At 35.0% G+C, this 10,998-nt stretch overlaps 1 pseudogene; it reads right to left on the minus strand.

Annotated features, from left to right (window-relative positions):
• Positions 1–1,171: 1,171 nt before the first annotated feature.
• Positions 1,172–10,670, minus strand: LOC143630825 (uncharacterized; annotated as a pseudogene).
• Between the last annotated feature and the right edge of the window lie 328 nt (positions 10,671–10,998).

Here is a 10,998-nt window from a genome sequence, read left to right on the forward strand (position 1 = left end):
AAGAAAGTCACAAACTATAGCTTGTAATCTTCTTGAAACCCTCATGCAAAACTTCATAGAAATTTTACTCTAAAGACAAAATCATTTGTTCGTGATATCTCGGTTTACAATGCCGGTCATTTTAAATTACCATGATATTCTTCATTACACGATATTAAATAACGAACTTGGTAAATTTTATTTTTCTTTCCTTACGCAACTTTGTATTCCCAAAAACGACATTCATCATTCAATATTTAGACCTCATAACAAATTTTAACATTCAATTTACTTATTTTAAATTTCCTCATAAGCAAAATTTATTTTAATCTTTATAAAAAAATTTATTTTGATTCCTCATGACAATCGACTTTTATTTTCACAATAAACCTTAAAATGCAAAATTTATTATCTTAGTTTTTCTGTGATATTTTCTACTACTAAATTTAAGCATTTCAAGAACGGCTTTATGTTATGCGGGTTGACTTATTTCGAATTTTCTCATAAACTATTTTGCAACTTAAGCCGACCCGACGTATCTTAACAACTCTAATTTTAATGGAAAACTTTTAGCAAAAAAAATTGTGATTCACACGCTCAGATCTCAAAAATTTTATTTAAATAATATAATATATATTTATATACATATTTATTAACTTGCAATTCTAATCATCAAAGTTTTAATGGATATTTCAAACATTATTTATAAATTATGATATTTTCAATTTAATACCTACTATTAGTCAAAATCTCCCTAAACGCAACCACAAGTTCCCAAACCAATGTTTTCATAACCGGATCGGGAAGCGAACCGGGAGCCTCATCGAGTCACCGGTTGGACCGGTCGGTTCAGAAAACCGGTTTTCCTTCTAAACAGCTAAAAATTACATGTATGAACGGAATTACAATTGAAAAAAGACTTGGCACATGAATCATCATAAGCTGATAAAGAAGCATCCAAGTTTAAGCAAACATAATCCTAATTCATACAAATCAACCTAAGGTTTAGCAAAAAATATAATCCAAATTCATACAAAACACCCAAGTTTTAGCAAACATAAACCCGATTTAAGCAAACATAACATAAACCTGAATACTTATAAGTAACTTAGAGAACATCTCCATCATCATCATCAAGTGTAATAAGTTCTTCATCATCTTCTTGTACATTCATATCTTCAAGATCTTGTGTTTACAAATTTGAAGTTCCAAGGTTACTTGGTGGCTCTTCTTCTAGCATATTCTCCAATTCATCATAATCAAGTTCACCTTCGCCATCTTCGTCAATCACCCAAAAATCGGTTATATCAATGCTTTCATAATCCATCGGGTCGTAGGACCTTCTATTCTCATTGACCCTAATAAATTTAGATGTTAAATTACTCATTGTGTTTATAAATATTATACAAAAAATAAATTAATAACGAATATGTCATTTATATTATACCTATTATGTAGAAGCAAGTTATAATGGATATATACGAGGTCACTAAGCCTTTGATGCTCCAATCGGTTCCTCTTTTTCGTGTGGATTCTTTCAAAAACACTCCAATTACGCTCACATCCGGAAGAAGATGCGGTTTGACTTAAAACTCTTATCGCAAATGTTTGCAACTCCGGAACATCCGTACCAAACACTCTCCACCACTCATCCAAAAAAAGTTTGAACATATTAGTAGAATACTAGAATTCATAAACTAACATTATTAATCAAAGTTAAAAAACATACCAGGAAGGTGACTCTTCACTGAAGCCAAAGCAACTGGTCGACTAAATTCTTCACTCTCTCGATCACGAAACATGCATAACTGTGTTGTAAGCTTTACAACATCTAAATTCGTCTTCTTCTCAATCATGTCAAGAACACTTTTAAATGCATACCGCTTTTCCGAATCATTATTTGTATCGTATTGAAATATTGAATTTAACCAATAAGCAGCCGCATGAAGATTCTTACGCAACATCTTATCCCAACAGGCATCAAGAATATCGGTATACTGCTTATAATACGTTCTTTATTGCGAAACAACTCCTTGATGCCTTTACTTGCCCTATGCATACCTTCGTACACTTAACCTAGTGAAGGTTTTTCATCAGAGTCGCAAATACGCAAAATCTTTAAAATAGGAGCCATGACCTTCACAATTATTAAGCAATTATTCCAAAATCTTTCATCTAAGACAGTTTGTTTCACATCCTTGGCTTTTGGCAGTTTCAAAACTTTCTTGAAATCATTAGAGGTAACCATAGCTTGCAAATCGGATTTGTGGTCACATAAGCTTTGCAATGCAATGAATGTTGTAGCAAAACGAGTGGCACCTTGTCGAATTATTTCTGTCCAGCCTCTTCTTTTCCTCAACCAATTTAAAGGCCACTTATGGTTATAGATGAAAACAGTCACCCGAGATGCAAGCTGAACCAATTCAGTCACCGAAGGTATCTCGGTAATGTCCTTCAAAATCAAATTAATGCAATGAGCTGCACATGGAGACCAACTAAGCAAAGGATACTTTTCAGTTAGCAATTTTCCTGCAGCCCTGTAGTTAGCAGCATTGTCGGTTACAAAATGAACGACATTCCTATAACCAACTATGTTAACGATCTCCCCATATAGGTTGCATAAGTTTTCAGCATTAGACTCAATATTGGATGCATCAACAGATTTAATGAATGAAGTCCCTTTTGGACAATAGACCAAGAAATTAATGAGAGGCCTTTGCCTAACATCCCGCCATCCATCGCTCATAATAGTACACCCAGATTCTGACCACAACCTTCTTTGACCTTCAACCATGAGTGCAACTGATTTCTTAGCATCTTTTAATAAACTCACATGTAACGCATGATAAGAAGGCCCCGTATATCCATGTCCCATAGAAGCTATTGTGCTCATTGCAATTGGAAAAAGAGGAGAGTTGGCTGCATTCATTGGTATACAAGCATGATAAAACCACATGGCGACAACTAAATCCGTATCATGCAATCTTTCTTTACTTTGCCACGCTGATTTAATTGAAGGTTGAGAAGAATCATCTATTCCTCGTGGGAAATATGAATGAACGCCTATGGATGAAGAAGCTTTCCTTTTTGCCCGAGTTGTTTGTGGGGTAACCATATGTGCTTCTTCATCTTTACCCTTTTGCAAACTTTCTTCAAAAGAGGTTTTCATAAGATGCTTGACATCAGCGGGCACCTTTGTACATGATGCAACATTTCCTTTTATTCCACCAAGGTGTTGCTTCATTCTATTAATCCCCCCTCCACGAACTACTTTATTACAAAAACTACAAAGAATAATTTTTTCCCCGCTTCATCTTCAGCTTCAGAAGCATATTTCCACGCAATGTCCTTTTTCAAACGAAGATTTGATTGAACACTAGGTTGGGATTGGGGTTGATCTTCTTCTGATGATGGTGTTGAATCCATGTTCTACAAAACATAACAAGTACAAAACATAATAATAAATAGTTAAATACAAAACAATGAAAACATAAAAAATACAAAACATAATCAATACAAGAAATAATAAATACAAAACCCAATAAATACAAAGACAACAAACAGAGAACATAATAGATACAAGATTGCATTTAAATGAATACATGAACTATCAAGTTCTGTACTATGTATCAAACAGGTAAACAACTCAACTTCAAGTCTTCAACAATTCAAGTTTTATAAGTTCAACATTAAACAAAATTCGGAATAAAAACGAATAATAATTTTTAAGTTCAAAAATAAGAAGCAACTGAAGCTATTATAGATATTGCGAATATACCTTGAATGTTCGAAATCAACAACTTGGATGCTTGAAAGTTAAAATCAACAACTTGAATACTTGAACATGGATGCTAATTTCTTCATTTTATCATTTATGGAATTTCGTGGATGTGGACATATGACGATTGACGGCAGTAGGGTTGACAAATGAAAAGGGAAGTAAATAAATGAAGATATGGTCCCAAATCTCCAAAAGCTAAAGTAAATGAACCGTCCAAAAGAAAAAAAACATAAAAAATAATATTTTTTTTATCATCAAACGGTTCAACTGTGAAACCGGTTACCGGTCGAACCGCACGATCGGTATGAACCGGCCGGTTTTCTTAATCCCGAACGAACTGTATGTGATCGGACCGCTTTAATGACCGAATCCTGGTTCAACCGGTCGGACCGATCCGATCTTGAAAACATTGTCCCAAACACCAGTATCCCATCATCTCAAACTACCGCCTTAAATTAAACCACCCTTCCACTTCAAAAGTTTCCCGAGCACTCGATCAAATCTTTCCTCAATATGAACGAAACCTAAAACATCAACGTTATATCTTCACCTACCCAAACTCCATGCAAGTCCAAGATATACAAAAAAAAATCAACCCAACAAAAGGCCCTAACTACCGACACTTCTACGCCACGAAAACCTATCAAACTCACTATCCTAATACTTCAAAGACACCGACAAACACACTCATGAATGCTTTGAACATATGCAAACCAAAGTTTACCCAACTAAGACTCAAAACCCTTCGACCCATAATATGTTGAGTCACAAACCATATCGCCACATCGTTCTCATCCAACCATAGAGTTTGATATCAAAATAGCAACCCAAACACTCCTTACAAAATACATGTATAAACCAAATCACCACCCAAACTAGCCAAAATCAAATTATCAATCCCATCAACTTAATCCGAGCTCAAATAAGCCAAACCTCACCTATTAGCCCAACCACTACTCACACAAATCAGCTAAGCCTAACCCACCCAAATGACCAAAACTCAACAAACCCCATCGATTCAACTCAAGAAAACTCAACTATCCAAGCCGACCTAAACACTCACACTTATCACCAATTTTCCAAACCGTTCACTATTCGAAGCCTAAAACCCCCATACGCATGCACGCTTCGTTTTTCCTAAAAAAATTATATATATACAACTAGTGTATTTATAACAACCTCATGAGTTCAAATAATCACTTTTAAATTATAAAATCTAAAAATATTATATATATATATATATATATATATATATGGTATTGTCATGACAACAAATTGTTTTTGACTATGAGGATTTGTTTTCAAAGGTTGTTAAACGATTATGTGTATGATTTCAAGATTTTAAATATTGTCACCAAAATTGATAAGTATCTTAAGAACTTTATAAATTCGAGGTTTCATTTTGAATGTTGAATGCGGGATTTATTTAGTATAAATTACAATTTTCATCAATTTACATAAACTCAATGACCTTGGCTTTACGAAACTTTTTGGGACGCATTTATAAAGACTTTATGCTTCATATTGTGACCTGAATTTTGTTCAATAACGATTTACGCGACTATTAACTCATATTATCGCAAGCATCATCACTTTATATAATTTATTTTCATCACAATAACTTTATGTAAACAAACTCCTTTAACAATTTGGGTTACAAGATTTACATTCAATAATGATTTAAATATTTTCCCTAGCAATGCGTTACCGCGATGCTTGTTATTATGTACATTTCTTAGAAACAATAAAACGGCCATACTTAAGACCTCATTTGCAATTTTATTCTATTATACGCTACGCGATTTACATATTTCGACATTAATTCGAGTCTCACAATTATTGCGATTTTATTTTCATCCGATGAGATGTTTCGATGACAATATTATGCACATAAGATTTCATTTTTGTGTTTTGATTTTCGTGACCGGATGCAAACTATTCAATAACAATTTGAGCAATACTTTCAAAACCTTAACTTCGCCAAAAATCTCGTTTATCTTTTAAACGATATTTTCATGACTATGTTATTTATATTTGAGCATTTATGTTAACATGATTCTATACATTATTCTATATAATTTCATCTAAACCATTAACGACCTATGTGTGGCTGTCTACAAGTTTTGGCGCTATTAGAAACCGTTATTATAATGACGATTATATAAATGGTTTCACAATAGTGGCCGTATTCACGTTTTATCACATCGATTGTTTTGGTTGTTAACTAAATGCTGTTTTACTTATATTATTGATACACGTATACGTCACCCCAAAGAAACTCACCTTATTCTCATGATATCACATTTCATGTAATCATATCCTCAAATACTTATAACCTCAAGTTTGTTCAAGTGTGAAACTCATTGTCTGACATTATTGTTAATTGTAACGTTGTTTACCCCGACCTTATGTACTCACTTTTTGGGTTCCTCATTTACACCTATCGGATTTCTTATTTTCACTCTTTGGATTCTCGTTTCCTTTATTGGATTTCTCATTTTCTTCTATCAGAGTTCTCATTATTAAAATTCAACAGATTTATGCACGTTACAAATGTTTAAGATTTAAAAATAATAATAATATATAAATATGTCTTTTTAAACCACACTATGGGACGAACCATGTGGACCATACGACGATCTAAATAATTATGGGTGCACACTTAATTATCAAAATCCCCGTATGGAAGCCAAACTAAGTACACTTGTGTGCGATAAATCAGACCAGAGGTTGATGGCTAGAAAAACGATGGAAATGTGAATCGTGATAAAGGCATGATGGATACGCCGCCAGTACATCCTATATATAAGTGCTTTTATTTTGTTTCTCATTTGTAGCGTTTTTTTTAGTCATGCAAAGATTTGACGTTATTCTTTTGCTTAAAGTTTGTTTATGCAATTATCTTACTAAAGACAATATTCGCTAATAATTACGTTTTCTTTAAGTTTATTTTAATTTTGGGACGAAATTTCTAAAAAGTTGGGGATACTGTGACATTCGTCAACTTCGGGTCTCGTTTTATATTCGTTTTTGTAATCATTTTGTAACATGTTGATTTTTTCGCGTTTATTTTAATAAATTATACATCGTAGTTGTGGTTAAACTTGTAAACTCGAACCGGCATTATATCAAATTATTGATGTTATAACTCTAGCGTGTGTGGGGTAGAGGTGCACAAATCGGTTTTTTTAAAAAAACCGGTTCAGTTATTAACCGGACCGGTTTTTTTGCCCGAAAAAAACCGGTTCGGTTAATAACCGGACCGGTTAATAACCGGTTTTTGTATGTCAAAACCCTAACCGGTCTAACCGGTTAGGACCGGTTTAGAAACCGGTTAGAACCTGTTAATAACCGGTTAACCGGTTTTTTTTAAAATAACCGGTTAATAACCGGTTTTTTTCATAATAACCGGTTTTAAAAAAAACCGGTTTTTCCATTAACCGGTTTGTTAACCGGTTTTGGCTCTAAAACTTGTAACCGAAATACGAACCGGCGGTTTGTAAACCGGTCAAACCGGTTTTTAAAAAACCGGTTTTCGTAAAAACCGGTTTCCGGTTTAAACCGGCAAACCGGTTCCCGGACCGGTTTTTTTGACCATCTCTAGTGTGGGGTTTGTCAAATGCAGTTATTTATAATTTATAAGCTCGGTTAAGTAAACATTAGGGCATAAAGTGGATTTCTTTAAAGTTATACAAGTTTTAATTCATTATAAACTAAATACCAAACTTGAGGGGCCATTTTTTAAAATAGGTTATGCATATATAAATATCAAAACCCTAACCCTATCTTATTATCACTACCAGCCGCCCCCATCTTATACTCCCGTTTTCCGGCGACGGGAAGTTGGCTCCGTGACCTCCGGTTACCTCGTCTCTCCTTCTCCTCTTCCGGCTACCCACCTCCCTCTATTTTCCGGCGAGCACACCACCACCGAACCCCCTTTCCCTCTCAGCTCGGTTTTCCGGCAACCGGAAAACCGGCCGCCGTACTCTCTCCCTCTCTTTCTCTCTTCGGCTCTCTCTCTTATCCATTCTCTCTCTCCGGATCACTCTCTCTTCGGATCTCTCTCTCAGCCGCCTCTTTCTCTCTCTCCCCGCTGGTCTCTCTTTGGCTCACTCTATCAGCCGTTCTCTCTTTGGCTCTCTCTCTCAGCTGTTCTCTCTCTCTCTCCGGTGTATGTTTTTCCGTCTCCTGCAGGATCGGCTCGGGTTCTTCCCGGTGTAAAGCCATGACCTCATGTTCACCTAATAGGTAAATTAATTTGGGTGTTGGTGTTATTAAATTTCATATATCAAATTTCAGATTTAAATTTGTTATTAATCGTTTTTGTTTATCGGTTTTATTCTTTGAAATGGGTTGGATGAGTATGGAGTTGGTTTGATTTGGGTAAAAGGCGAACAACCGGGTAATGGATATAAATTCCTTATGGGTTTAAGTTAACAAATGTTATCTTGGTTCGGTTGGTTTGTACGTTAGTTATTAAACTAGAGGTCTCGGGTTCGGGTCTCATCCTAGACCAGTTTTAATATTATTTTTTATACTTAACAAATTTATTGTTACTATTAGTATTAATATCAATACATAAAGATCGTTATTAGTATTATCACATATAACTTACGATTATATTTATTTATTATTATTATTATCATTATTTTTATAAATATTAAAGTTGTTATTAATATTATTAAAGATCATATTATTATCTATTAAAATCGTATTTTATCATTAATTACTAGCAACAATATTATTATAGTTATTTTGTGAACTCGTTTAAAAATCGAACTAACATCGAGTATGGTATCGTTATTACTAGCAATATTATTCACTATTATTATCATTTTTATCAATAGCATTATAATTAATACCAAGATTTCTATTCTATAACTATTAATATTAGTATTATTAATAATAATTATTGTTATAATTATTATACTATATTAGTATTATTAAAAATAATTATTGTTATCATTAACATCATTATCTTATATATATATATATATATATATATTTATAACCTATTTTTTTAAAGTCATTATTATCATTACTATCTTTATCATTAATAACATCATTATAAGCTTTATTATCTATTCACTTTTATAAAACCGAACTCTTAAATTAAGCTCGTCTTGTTTCTATTTGATATTGGTTTAGTTATTTAAAAGCCCAATAAAATAACAATATTTTATTTTAAATTATCAATTAAGTACGAGTCCCTAATCGTTATACAAATTAACCGGTAACCCGATTAATAATCGAACCTTCTCGTCGAATGTTTCAAATGTAGTTTCAACTAAAGTTCTAGTTCATTAATATATTTTATTTATCCGTTTCTAATTAGCTTTCAAGTCGGATTCGTTCGTTTCGTTTACAAGCTTCCTATATGTCAATCACTTATTAGTTTCTCAATTCGTCAATCGAGGTGAGTAACTTCATACCCCTTTTTCTATCTTTTGTTTTAGTGGTGACATTTAATACCTATGAAACTAAATGCTTTATTTACTTAAATCTTAAATCCACAAACGTGATTGTACACTTTACTTAAATAATTGCTCGATTTGGTGTTCTATGCTTACATGCTTATATGCTTATGTGTTTATCGCTTTCGGTTGGTGGAATCTATAAATCCGTGAACTATCTGGTATTCTCTTATAGCACGGTGTCGTTAACGTAATGTAATTAACGATAACTATTATATCCTAGACTACTTGCAACCCCTTGTAGCTAGGTGGTGGTAATGTGTTTAGCAATGGTCAATAAAATCATAGCCTACTTGGCAACCCCTTATAGCTAGGTGGCGCTAACGTAATTCTATTAGCGATTGCCAAATTATCCAATTTGTTGCTTTTATTTATCGTTTCGTATACAAGTTTTGTGGCTTTTTTATTACTATATACTTATATGCTCAAACTTATGAATTGTTCACCAACCTTTGTGTTGACAAACTTTATTTTATGAAGTGCTACAGGTTTGACTTTTGTTGGCTCGAGGACTTGACGGAAAACGTTACCAAGACCATTAGGATATTAGTAAAACGAACAATATAAATGTTACTTGTATTCAATGTGTTTGTGTGAACGAGATGTGTTGATTATTGATTTATGAAATAAATGAGTTGATTAAATATTGTCACTTTAAATAGTGTCTTGTGTATTTGTCCAATCACGTTGCACCCTAGCATGTTCCGCCTTTGGTCGGGGTGTGACACTAAGGTCCGGCAGGCGTTTCATAAGTTCAACCGCCCTCAAAGCTCTTTTATTTGCCAAAGACCGAATAAACCCTGCATCCCGACTAACCGTTCCCACAGGAGTTTAACTCCCCTCACAGGCCTGCTAATCTCGCTAGGGAATAAACCCGACACATTCTTCGAACCATTGCATGATGGCAAAAAAATCTCCGTTTTCTGAATGTTAAGCCTAAGCCCCAGAGACACCCCCTCTGAGCGAATAATGCCCAACGCCCTAGCAACCTCCTCAGCCTTACCAATGATAGTGCCATTGTCTAAATACCAATTATGGAAGGGCAAGGAACAGGTCCTTTGCACATTAAGGATGAGCAAATGGAGGACCATCGCCAAGATAAGAGGGCCAAGGGGGTCCCTTTGCTGCACCCCAGTAAAAGCCCCAATATGAGTATCCCCCACATATAACCTGGCGGGCTGAGCATATAAAAACTGGACCCATGGGAAGATGGATGGATATCTGCAGCTAACTTCTCTGAGAAGGGTCGTCCGGTCCACCTCGTTGAAGGCGTTAGAAAAATCAATAGTGAGCATAACCAGGGACCCGTCAGAATGGAATGCGCTCAGAAATCTGTTAGCACTATGCAGTACCGCTTTTGCCCCATTAGGGATCCCAACCCCGAATTGAAAATCCCCTAGATAAGCAGCCACCTCTTTCCCCACTTTACGCATAGCGACTTTCGACATCAATCTTCTCCAAATGCCCCCAACCGCGATGGGTCTAATTCCATTGTCAGGCTTCAACAGGGGTCAACGGTGCCGAAGCAATGAACTCCGCTAGAACTTTAGGACAAAGCCCCCAAGCCACAAGTTGACAACATAGTGATGGCCTTTAGGAGCCCGGAGGTGGTTGGAGACCCCTGGCCACAGAAAGCGTCTAAAATATGTTAGGCCCGCAAACCATCCCTCCCACAAGATGTACCTTTCGGGAAGGTTTTAATACATTCCAACACACACTCACCATCCACCTGCAAGGCTGGTTTGATGGCACGGCGGAGGG

This window comes from Bidens hawaiensis, unplaced genomic scaffold (assembly GCF_021521415.1).
Source record: "Bidens hawaiensis isolate Kalapana, Puna unplaced genomic scaffold, B.hawaiensis_p1.1 tig00005823_1, whole genome shotgun sequence".
NCBI lineage: Eukaryota > Viridiplantae > Streptophyta > Magnoliopsida > Asterales > Asteraceae > Bidens > Bidens hawaiensis.